A 13,094-nucleotide genomic window follows, 5' to 3' on the forward strand; every position below is an offset into this window, starting at 1 on the left:
TATAATGGCGTAAAATGCGATGTTCATTTTACGGTGGAATAAAAACTATGGGTAAATCATGTACAAGAGAAGTATTAAATTAAGATAATTAAAAAGCTGATTAATAGTTATGCAAAGCATATTAGCTTAAGTTTGCAGAATTAAACAAATGCCACTGTGTCAACCTCAGACCATCTCCACAGCTCGGAATTTACACGAGCTATAACAGCTGAAGGCTAACGTAAAGTGCCAGGACTAATTGCTCAAATTTGTCGAACCAACACAGCATTTACAGATGATTAGCCAATTATACCTAAATGGTATAACTTTGGTGACAAATGCATGTGGCATTTAGAACATCGACATTTCAAAGCAAATAGTTTTTTACATTTTTTTTTTATTAGAAGTCACACAAAAACTTCTATACAAAACATATTTAACATCTTTTTACATTGCGAGGGAATTAAAGCTATGATGGTGGAATCAAGGGTTTATTTCTTCAGTCCAAAAAAATAAAAAAAACAATTAAAAATCATAAATACGAAACCAGAACCTAGCAAATGCACTTAACTTGTGTTGGAGTCCTTAGTGATCCTTTAATTGTGCTGAGGACTACAAATAGTTTTAATTATCGACAAATTAAGAGCTGCCAGTAAATGATCACAATCCCACCTTTCTGATAATTTTCAATAGCACGGCTACAACTAATGAATCAAATAAAAAAACGCCTTATATCTTATGTCAAACATGAAAGATTCAGAGTTCACAATCTGTTTAAAGAAGACCAATAGACAAGTTAACAGACCCACTGGACAGTTAGCAAATTCTCCACTTAAAAATACTTTAAAAACTTGTAAAAGACACGTTATTGTGAATAAACCAATACCCCAAAATATTCCCAAGTGTTGTCAATGTGCAGAACAAACACCTCCCATGCCTTGATGTATGCAAGCAATTTTAAGTAAAGATGCCTTGTTAATCAGTAATGCCAATTAAAGGATAAATAAGCACTGTACAATGTACGAGTACAAAATCTGTAACATAAACACACATGTGCACCTGAACCTGAAATGTCAAATGAAACACGCTAGAATATCCATATTCAACTCAATTGGTTAATGGACACCGGTCACCTAGTAGCAAAATTAATATTTTTGGCTTTTTAACATTCAGCCTGTGATGTAATCAGAAAACCATCACATGTTCCTATATCATCAAGACTCCCCAATATGAGGGAATATCTTACATGGTTTTATTAATATCTCTTAAAAAAAATGTAACAAAAATTTTTTTTTGAAGAAGAATGGGCAACACAATGGACAATTTTAATGACGATGTTAATGGACTGCTCAACACATTGCAGCACAAATTTAATTTCAATAAATTAATTTTAGTTAACGAGACAACAGAGGTATATTTAACTCATCTGCAACATGAAAAATTGATGAAAAAAAAAATAGCACGTAAAACAGAAGAGAAAAAACATTAAGACACCTTACAAAAAAATCTCCATCCCATCTTCAAAACTAGATAAAGGTAAAACAAATGTTTTTAAAAATGAAAACTAGTTACAAATCACAATCAATGCTTCATGGCTAACTGATGTCAAAAGGATTTTAAAAAAATGAGATAATACGATGTACGCTATCTTAATCACTAAGGACTCGGCATTGTCAGCTGGAGGAAAACAGATGTGCTGGCATTTAAAAATAGAACACGGACACTACTGTAGTAATTTCTAAAATCACACGTTAGCAGTGGCCACTGGCATGCTTAGCAGCAAGGTCAGAACATTGGCTCTGGCAAACTTATTTGAAGCCTTGTCACACAAGAAACATTTTCCCAAGATAAGGGAAGGATGCCTAGGTAAATCATCTCCACACGGAGGGAAGACTTGTTGATGGATATAAATTCAAATAGCTCAGAGTGGACTAGGGTTACTTTGGAAAGATGTTAAAAGCAACTCTTCTACAGTTTAGGTGGCAGGAAATCGTGCATTTGTTAGCGGTTGGAAAGTAAGCAACCAACGAATGAGCTAAATGCATTCTAGAAAAATCAAAAGAATAAAACAAAACAAAAACAGACAAAACTCAGTATGGTTTAGAAGTTCTAGTATTGAATACTGTTTAGCAGATATACCCACAATAACAAACATGCATGCATTTAATGATACATTTTTTTTCATTGGGGGTATAATACTCTAATAAGAGTTTTTGTTCTCTTATCTACTGCCTTTGTAAGCCCTCCCCTTCTGACTCCGCCCAGACTTTCTGTGGCTGTCCAATTCCCAACTAACAGCCAAAAACTGAGAAGACCTGTTGGCTTACTGGAAGGCAGGGGGATGTAACAAGGTTAATTTAGTGTCAAATTATATTGAAATCTGCACTTTTTTGTAAAATGAAAAAACAAAACCAAGAGGACACACTCATCAAGCTAAAGCGCTTTAGGTGTTTTGAAGTTTTCCTTTAATATTATTCATGTTATCAAACTTGGAAAAGTGAATGGCAGATGGCTACCATACTTCTTCAGAGCATCTCACTGTGGAATTGTGTGCATGTGACTCAGAAAAAATAAAAATACACACCTACATTCACACATTGGTCTATATGCATATTGCTATCTGAATAAAATACCGACCACACACAGCCAATAAACTCAGCACAAAAATCACACACATTCAATACACATGTATATCACGCACATTCAATATACACGTATATCACACACATTCAATACACACGTATATCACGCACATTCAATACACACGTATATCACACACATTCAATACACACGTATATCACACACAGTCACCATCACACATATATCACACATAGTCAATACACACATATATCACACACAGTCAATACACACATATATCACACACAGTCAATACACGCATATTATACACAGGCAATATACCAATTACAAAGATCACACACTCCCAACACATAGCATACATATCACACACAGCCATCACGCTGATCACACACACAGACAGCACACACTTTTTTTGTTGCTGGGAAGCTCAGTAATAAATCGATAAACAGCGCATTACTGTGAGTTGTTTAATTTGAAGGAGGTCAAGGTAAAAAGTAAAAGCCAGAGCTCCAAAGCAAAACAAATCACAGTACAAGATCACAACGACACATATTACTTAATCTACCCCTCTGTAATGCTGGGGAGGAAGTCTGGCACCTCTAGCCTGCACCACTGGTGGCTGTAGACCATAAGTAGCTGTTTCCCGTGGTTCGGACGTTGCTGCGGATTACCTTAGCAAAACTCTTACACTGTAAGTGCCTGAGCTCACAAGACAGTTACTCATGGTCTGCAACCAACAGAGGCGCACACCAGATTCCCCTCCCTGCAAGGTAACCACAGAGAATTGGGAATGAATGTTTGGTTTAAAAAAATTATTAATGTAATAAATCCTCCATACACACACTATACGTGGACCAGGAAGGGGCACTGTTAAGATTTTTCACACAGGGCGCATAAAAGTGTAAGGTCGGCCCTACTTACTTGTACTTACTAGAGTAATTAGGGAAGACATTAAATATAACACTTACACAAACTACTTAATACACATAATGACTGCAGTTTGGATGGACATTATCGCTGTGGAGCTCCATGATACATTGTTGATTGATTACATAGGAAGAATGGATGCTTAAAGGGACACTATAGTCACCAGAACAACTACAGCTTATTGAATTTGTTCTGGTGAGTAGAATCATTACCTTCAGGTTTTTTGCTGTAAACACTGTATTTTCAGAGAAAATGCAGTGTTTACATTACAGCCTAGTGATAACTTCACTGGCCACTCCTCAGATGGCTGTTAGAGATCCTTCCTGGGTCATGGCTGCCTAAAATGCATCCAAACATTCAGTATCTCCCACCACTGCATGCAGACACTGAACTTTCCTCATAGAGATTAATTGATTCAATTCATCTCTATGAAGAGATGCTGATTGGTGAGGGCTGTGTTTGAATCGTGCTGGCTCTGCCCCTGATCTGCCTCTTTGTCAGTCTCAGCCAATCCTATGGGGAAGCATTGTGATTGGATCAGACTACCACTTCTGATGATGTCAGCAGACTGCTTGTTTTTCTGAGACAAACAGCATGCATAGTTATAGCTCCAGGCTTGAATACAGTAAGATTTTGCTATATTTCTGGAGGCATGAGGGGCCCAGGATGGCTAGATGGTGGTTTTAACCCAAGGAATCAGGAATACGTGTTAGTGTTCCTGACCAGGGATGTATTAGCCATGAGGCAAACAAGGCATTTGCCTTGGGCGGCATTTTCCAGGGGGCGGCAAAAAAAGCCGCCCCAAATGCCTAGGGCAAATGTTCAAGCAGGCGGGCGGCTAGGTAAAAATCTGTGACGTCATATTCCGGCTCCCAGCCTCACTCTGTGGCGCGCGAGGGAGCTGAGCAGAGAGCTCAGGCCCGACAGCCTAGCAGCCCGCACGCCCCACTAGACCCCAAGGAGAGGAAGAACCCCTCCCCCAGCATTCCCAAAGGTAAGGAGGCTGGGGGGGGGGTTGAATAAAAAAAAAAAAAAAACACAAGTGAGTGTGTTAGTATGTGAGTGAGTGTGTCTGTTAGTGAGTGAGTGTGTCTGTTAGTGTGTGTGTGTGTGTTAGTGTGTGAGTGTGCTAGTGTGTGAGTGTGCTAGTGTGTGAGTGTCTGTTAGTGTGTGAGTGTCTGTTAGTGAGTGAGTGTGTGTGTTAGTGAGTGAGTGTGTGTGTGTTAGTGAGTGAGTGTATGTTAGTGAGTGTGTGTGTTAGTGAGTGAGTGTGTGTTAGTGAGTGAGTGTGTGTTAGTGAGTGAGTGTGTGTTAGTGTGTGTGTGTGTGTGTTAGTGAGTGTGTGTGTGTGTTAGTGAGTGTCTGTTAGTGTGTGTGTGCCTGTTAGTGAGTGTCTGTTAGTGAGTGTGTGTGTGTCTGTTAGTGTGTGTGTGTTAGTGTGTGTGTTAGTGAGTGAGTGTGTGTGTGTTAGTGAGTGTGTCAGTGAGTGTGTGTGTGTCAGTGAGTGTGTGTGTGTCTGTTAGTGTGTGTGTGTCTGTTAGTGTGTGTGTGTCTGTTAGTGTGTGTGTGTCTGTTAGTGTGTGTGTGCCTGTTAGTGAGTGTGTGTATGTCAGGGAGTGTGTCTGTTAGGGAGTGTGTTACTATGTGTGTGTCTGTTAGTGAGAGTGTATGCATATCTGTTATTGAATGTGTGTGTCTGCTAGTGAGGGTGTATTTAGAAGGCGGGGCAGGGGGGGAAGGGTGAGGTGGTGCGGGGGAGGGGGAGAGGGAGGTGCGAGTTTTTTCCTGCCTAGGGCAGCACAAAACCAGGATACACCACTGTTCCTGACCCTATAGTGATCCTTTAAGCTGACAGCAACTACACTCAGGCTTCTATCAACTTTCCTGACAGTTTAAATGTCAGACATGATTTTGCAATTGAAAAAAATCCCCACAGAAATAAGTTCTGCGTCCACTACTCTTGGGCGGCAACAATGGCTATAGTATCCATCAGCTCAAATACATAGAAGACAAACTAAAAGATGCACATTTAAATTAAAGAGGTTTGCACCCTGTAATGGCTATTAAAGCATAAGCTCATCGTTCGCAATAAGACAAATGCATTTTAAGTAAGTCCTAAAATAAAAACCCACCTTAAAAAGCAAAATCTTGAAAGAGATAGAATGAATGTTTGCCTTGAAGCCTTGTATTTTAGCTGCCCTATTAAGGGTTAATAAGTGTGTAGGTGTGAATAGACATATGTGCCTTAATAGAGATGTTGCTTTTTAGCTGAAAGCAAGATGAATATTCTAGGTAATTTATAGAGTTAAAGGGTTACTTCAATCACTATGACCACTTCAGTGTTTTGAATTGGTCATTGTACCTGGAGTCTGTAAGTGTAGTGTTCACTATGAAACATGCACATACAGAGTTTAAAACCTTGCTGCAGGAGTTGTAATTCCAGTAATTCCACTACTGGCAGGATCTTTGGGGTGTCATCAGCCAGGTCAGAACTAGATTTCCAGGATAGTTCACATAAATTCTGTGCAATGTTCATTGCACAGAATGTCAGCCACTGGCTGAGAGCATTCAGCTCTGACTCTCTCAGCCAATGAACGGCAATGGACGCAGACTCAGAGCCCGGCCAAGAACCCAGAAAAGGAGGCAAAATGTTTACCAGCATTTGGCATTGCCATGGAATCGTACTCCTAGGATCAGACGCACTACAACTGGCTATAGTGGTAATGGTGATTGGAACAATTCTGTATATTCAATTATGGCTTATTTGCCACTTAAGATCTAAATCACTTGTTTCTGTTTATGCAGCCTTAGCCACGCCTCCCATGGCTGTAACCCACACAGCCTGCATAAAAAAAAATGGTTTCATTTTTAATTAGATGTTATTTTACTTTAGAAGCATTTATCTCCCGCTCTGTGAATGGAACTTTAATCACACACAGGAGACTCCTGCAGGTTGTATAAGTCTACTAACAGAGTAGAAGATAAGAATTTCTAAATTGAACACAATTTGCAATAAAATAAGTTTAAACATTAGATCTCTTTACAGTAAATGTGTAGGGAGACTGTGTAGGTCACATGCAGCGAGGTGTGACTAGGGCTGCATAAACAAAATTCCTAAAAACTCCTAAATGGCAGAGAATTGAGCAGTGACATTGCATGGGCACGATCTATACACCAAAACTGCTTAATTAAGCTAAAGTCGTTTTGATGCCTATAGTGTCCCTTTAACCACTTTTCCCAACCATTTCTGCTGTCCATGCTATCACTTTAACCCCTTAAGAACGGCGGGCGTGCTTTGCCGTCCTTGGGGACCTGGCTCTAAACGCTGGGGGGGCAGCATAGCACGTCCCCGCCATCCTATGTACTTACCCAGTCGCCGGTGATCACAGTCTGGGGACTTACCTGGGAGCCCAGGGAGTCCCCGTCCTTCCACTTCTCACAAATGGCACTTACACGGACGATATTGTTGTGATACGTTTTACTGTTTTGAAACACTAATATTTGTGTTCAGCAAAGTCTCCTGAGGATAACAGTACCCTTCATTTACAGGTTTTATGGTGTTTTCAGAAGTTACAGAGTCAAATATAAGGCTTGCGTTTCAGTTTTTTCACATTGAAATTCACCATATTAGTTACGTTGCCTTTGAGACCGTATGGTAGCCAAGGAATGAGAATTACCCCCATGATGGCATACCATTTGCAAAAGTAGACAACCCAAGGTATTGCAAATGGGGTATGTCCAGTCTTTTTTAGTAGCCACTTAGTCACAAAATTGGCGTTCATATTTGTTTGTGTGTGAAAAAGGCAAAAAACTAATTTGAACACTAACTTTGGCCAGTGTTTGTGACCAAGTGGCTACTAACAAAGACTGGACATACCCCATTTGAAATACATTGGGTTGTCTACTTTTGCAAATGGTATGCCATCATGGGAGTAATTCTCATTCCTGGGTTACCATATGGACTCAAAGGCAAAGTGACCAACCAATCTGGTGAATTTCAATGTGAAAAAAACTGAAAAATTTTACATGCTATATTTCACCCTGTGACTTCCCACAACACCATAAAACCTGTACATAGGGTATACTGTTTTATACGTGAGACATTGCTGAATACAAATATGTGTATTTTATTGCAGTAAAAGCAAACAGTATTATGACATCCACAGTTAGAATGTCATGTAGAACTAAACATTTTTTTAAAATTCTTATTTTCTAATTTTTTTATATTTTATTCATATTAAATTATGTTTCATACCAAAATATTTTATGTTAAATGAAAGCCCTGTTTCGCCTGAATAAAATGATAAATAATAAGTGTGGGTGCACATAATATGAAAGAGGCAAATTACGCCTGAACAGACATATAGCGCAAATTCAAGTTTTTGTTTAAGTTTTGTTTTGATCACAACGTGTACATTTGGCTCAATCCTTAACCCCTTAAGGACCAAACTTCTGGAATAAAAGGCAATCATGACATGTCACACATGTCATGTGTCCTTAAGGGGTTAAGGGGTACACAGAGCTCAAAATGTTAGTATTTTAACATAAACTGCACTTAGAATCATTGGTATTATTTTTTGTACATTGAATGCTTTACTGTTTTTATGAAAATATTTGTCCGTGTGAGGAGGTAGTCTGTGTCAGTGTGAGGGGGCAGTGTGTGTGTGTGTGTGTGTGTGTGTGAAGGGTGCATAGGGTCTATGCTGTGTGAAGGTGGGTGAGATGTGAAAATTTATCGTAATGTCTCCCACTCCCTTCTTCTTACCTTTTACCAGGGAGGGGGGACATAATGCTGCAAGCCCTGGTGGTCCAATGGTGGCATGTTCACTTTAGCCTGCAGCTCCTCTGGCTGCAGGCTGACTCCTGTCCTCCTGCGAGCACAGCACTGTATCAGAGTGTTGCCATGGTAATGCGCAGCAACGCTCCGACCAGCCTGCTCGCGGGAGGAACACAGAGCCTCCCACGCCCTTCCCTCCCTTGGCTGGAATTAAGTGCTAGCAGGCCAGTGACGGAGATCTTTGATTTCCTCACCATCCCGAGTGTGCTTACAGCAAGGCTGACCCGGCATTGGCCAACAGGGGAGATGAAAGGATCTCCGCTGCCGGCCTTGGTCTGTGGCCATCGAGGCCCACTAGGCATTTTCTGCAGAACCCACCACCGCCCAGCTGAAATCCCTACCCCTGGTTTAGAGTATGCGTGGTCCTTTAAATCTTTAGAAGCATTAAGAAAAACAAACTATGGATGCAAAAAGTATTTAAAAAAACCCAAATAACTTATGATAGAAAAATCAAAAGATGACAGTAGCATTATGGGTAGATAGTATGATATAAATCTAAATGTGTAGGAAATGCAACTATAAAGCAAACACAGCTTGTTCAGCTTCTTGGGAGATAAAAGAAGATACTGTAACTTATCTGTAATAAGCTCGAGATACAGATGGGCAGATAATTTGTTTGATTTAGCAGTAAACCAGCAGTCAGCCAGGTTCGCAAATACGGTAGTTTAAAATGGGACACTCTGGGACATATTCTGACTGCAATTGGAGACAGGTAAAAAAAAAGATGAGACATGCTTATTTCACGGAGAAATGATTTACCAGGTAAAAAAAAAAAATTAAAATAAAACTATAGTATGCCCTATTAATCCTTATTCAACACAGGCTTTAAAACACATTTTTTGATAAAATTCTCTCTGTTCTTTTCTGTACTGACATTATACAATTGATTTTTGTTAAGGCTGCAAAAACTACACTAGTTAACATTAGGCAATAGAACAGACACGCTCTCATTGGGAATTACAATAACATAAAATAACTTCATATCTTCTGTACAGTACTGTGTGCTTTATAAATAATAACAATAATCATAATAATAGTTTGTGATTTACAAAATTATTTTTTCAGTGTGCAGAAAAAGAATCCCCCAAACATATACTTGCTTTTGCTTTAAAGAGAGGAACAATTCATTTTTTTATTCCAAAAACAAAACAATTTGATGAATATTTACCAAGCCCACTTATCAAAGGCATCAGCAGTAGCTGAAATTACCACATCTTCAGGTGCGCATTCAAGAACTTTACAGCTCTCACTGTACAAATCTGTTCCTTTGATTAAACAGAGCCTGCCACTAACTCAGCCTCCGCTCTACTACCGCATTCTCATTACAGAGGTGGGTGTTACACTACTGTAACGATCACCTGCAGTCTGCCCTCGCTCCTCCTGCTCTCTTTACTGATTTGCCCTCCTTGGGGACACTTCTCAGAGCAGGGCAAACCTCCCCCATAATTCGTTGCTAGGCAGGGCAGACCTGACGTGATGCCAATGACGTGATCATGTCACTGACCCGACGTTTTCCCTCCCTCCTACTGGTGTCCCGATTCACAGGACGACAGAATTGAGTCATATGTTTACAAATTAAAACTATGGCCTTATGGTGCAACTGAATCCCCATATTTGTTTGCTAAGATAGGCAAATTTAAGTAGCATTGTAGCACTGCGAGGGCAGTGGTTGTCTAAGTACCAGATATTACATGTGATGTTTAAATTCCACTTCTGCTCTGCTGCCTTTTTTCAGTCATGCCTCCTTCAATGATCCACTACTGTCTATTTCAACAACCTCTGGGCGTAATCTAAAGCAATTCATTTTCCAATTGATCTGTGACATAGCGGAATGGGAACCAGAAGACTAATTGTGCTGAGATGGATCTGACAACCCATATGCCAGGATATTTCAAAGGTGCAGCTGTCACTGAATACAGCTCATCATTGGTTTGAAGATTTCAGATGGTGAGTACATCGGGTTCTGGGGTTACAGGAACAAGGCCAAATCAATTAATTAGTCAATGCTTGTAAGATTCCATTCACAACACATACTGCAGATCACAGTGTTAGGACAAAATATCTATGTTCTGCATCAGAGATATGCAGATTTTAAATAGAAACAAGATTATGAGAGTCACGAAAACTGTCCCCTATAGCCACACAACCCAAAAATAGTATACGGTCTTCAACTCTGAAATAATCAAAATCCCAGTTACACCAAAAATGTAAACAGTCCTCATCTGTTAAAGAAAGAACAGTTTATTCATTTTATTATATTTAAATTTTGGCTGTTCCAGTATTAAGCTGCCACGCTCAGGCTATTCCCAAGGATTACTTTAAAAAGTATCCCATATTTACACCTGTTTATTACAGGTGGGTGAACATAGTTAGGATGAATGGGGTAACTTCTGAGATGTCACATGTTGACACCAGCAACTTCAGTGCAGCTGTGACCTGAACATCACACCTTCATATGCGTAATATGTGAATAAAAAAATTAATAAAAATAAAAAAGTGACACGATTATGAGATTTCTATTTCAATGGGCATTGTATTTTCAAACTTTGTACCATGTGGTAGGTGGCCTCATTCATGACATGTGCAGTACAGGTGTCAGTGCAGTATCGTGCTCTAATGTCAGGACATAACCAACATGTGCATTCCCTGATCTGCCCAATATTACCGGACATTATGCTCCAAGGGGACAGCTTGCACAATCCGTCTTCCGATAATGATATTGCAGGAGGAGTGCTGAAGAAACATTGCAATTCTGTCTCCCCAGTTCCTCTGCTAGCTTATCACTAATACTAGAGGGCTGAACTAATGGTGGAAAGTGAAAATAGCAGCTGCCGCCCAACAAAGTAACTCCCATCAATCTTAGGCAGATAGGGACATGTCTGTTGCTGTGCTAAATTAAGATTAATTGAACCCTCACGTCAGGGCTAGATCAAGAGCCCATTGCTCCAGGTGCTGACAATTATGATGAGCCTAATTACAGAATCTTATAGACCGAAAACACTGAAAACAGTCATACCTTCCAAGTATCCTGTATCTTGTGGAGGTGGTGCTGGAGGGAAACTCCTAGGATGCAGCCATAAGAAAACACTTACCCTATGCTAATCTCTCGAACATGCCACAGTGTTAGAGAGACCGAAACAGCAAATGCTGGATCGACGCTCCACCTCCTCCGATGTCCCGCAACAAACGGGCACTAATGCGCATGTGTGGCAAATGTTGCGCGCGCATTAGACCTCCCCATAGGAAAGCACTGAATCAGTGCTTACCTATGGGGAAAAATCTGACGCTGGATGTCCTCATGCGGAGCGTGAGGAAGTCCAGCGTCAGATACCGGATCAAAGGTTTGTTTCAATCCACGAAGCCCTCTAGTGGCTGTCTGGTAGACAGCCACTGGAGGCTGCTTTAGTGCTGCAATGTAAACACTAGGTACAAAAGGGACACTGCACCCAGACCACCTCAATGAGATGATGTGGTCTGGGTGCCTACAATGTCCCTTAAACTAATTTCATTGTCAGTCAGTCCACACAAGTTTTGTTCCCCTAGATCACTCTGAAGTTTCCATACTTAAAGAAGAGTAGGTGCAGAGTAGTAAAAAAAAAAACATTTAAAAATAAATAAATTATTATTTCTTTTTAATCAATGGGCCTATTCCATGAGCATGGGCCTGGCTTATTATGATGTCTTCAGAATGCCTCAATGGCATTATTTTTCCACAATGCACGAGTAATGTCACCATCGTGCTTGAATATGTATAATTTTCATGTTCACAGACTACTATAAAAGATATCTAAGATATACATTTATATGCATTAATTTCACTTTAAAAATTACCATTATATATGTTTAGTATTTTAGTAGAAAGCCAGACTTTGCAGAGGGTAAGTTCTAACCATTGCCATTCGGTTTCCTTCAGGCACAAATAAATATGGTACTAATTAGCTACAAATCGACATCTTTATGTTTAATTAAAATTAAATGTGGCCCAAACTAAATTTATTAATAGGATGGGTTGTTAATTGTTCTAAATATCGCTGTAAATAACACTGTGTGACATTGCTTATTTACAAGGGCAAGATGTGAACAGAATAGGCACTAAAATAGTATCCTCTAAAAACAAACCAATGGCAGGGAATTCATGCACCCGAAATAACAAAACTTACAGACTGCTAAATGCACGGAGAAAACGCCATAAACTTATAAATAGGCAGAATGGATACTGCAACCCTGTGTATAGACCTGTTCACAAAATCTCCGACCAATGGGATGCTGAATAACACTGTCAACCTATACCTGTATGCTATTTACTTTACTGAAATGTTTTGTTACACAGTAATCATATTTATATCAGAATATATCTTCATTAGCTTACAATAAAATTCAAGAAACAACGTGATTACTTGAGAATGGAAATGTGAAGCCCCATCCACAGCTTATGAGGCAATATTAACCCAGAGGGAGTTGAGAAGTCTTTGTTTTGCCATTAAAGCTATGCAAACGAGTAATTTTCAGCTTCAATCAATGTATCAAGACTTCTTCCATCAAAGCGTTTGGAAATTTTGTAAAGTTAAAGTGCGTTCCACCTCTCAACACATCTGAAGACCAAGGGGAATTGCGAAGATACATTTCTTATACAAATGCCCCAAGAACAAATGTGAAATTATCATAATGTTTTTCCTTTTCTTTTTTTTTTTCAAAAAGATTCCATCTCTGCAAGTCTCCAAGAGGAACAGAAGACGAGAACTCTCTGTGTACT

The 13,094-nt window shown here is 39.6% G+C and overlaps 1 protein-coding gene across 1 annotated transcript in view; it reads right to left on the minus strand.

Annotated features, from left to right (window-relative positions):
* BEND4 (BEN domain containing 4) overlaps window positions 1-13,094 on the minus strand; it is an 87,667-nt gene that overhangs the window by 24,792 nt on the left and 49,781 nt on the right. The window lies entirely within an intron of this gene.

Source organism: Pelobates fuscus, chromosome 6 (genome assembly GCF_036172605.1).
Source record: "Pelobates fuscus isolate aPelFus1 chromosome 6, aPelFus1.pri, whole genome shotgun sequence".
In the NCBI taxonomy this organism is placed as follows: domain Eukaryota; kingdom Metazoa; phylum Chordata; class Amphibia; order Anura; family Pelobatidae; genus Pelobates; species Pelobates fuscus.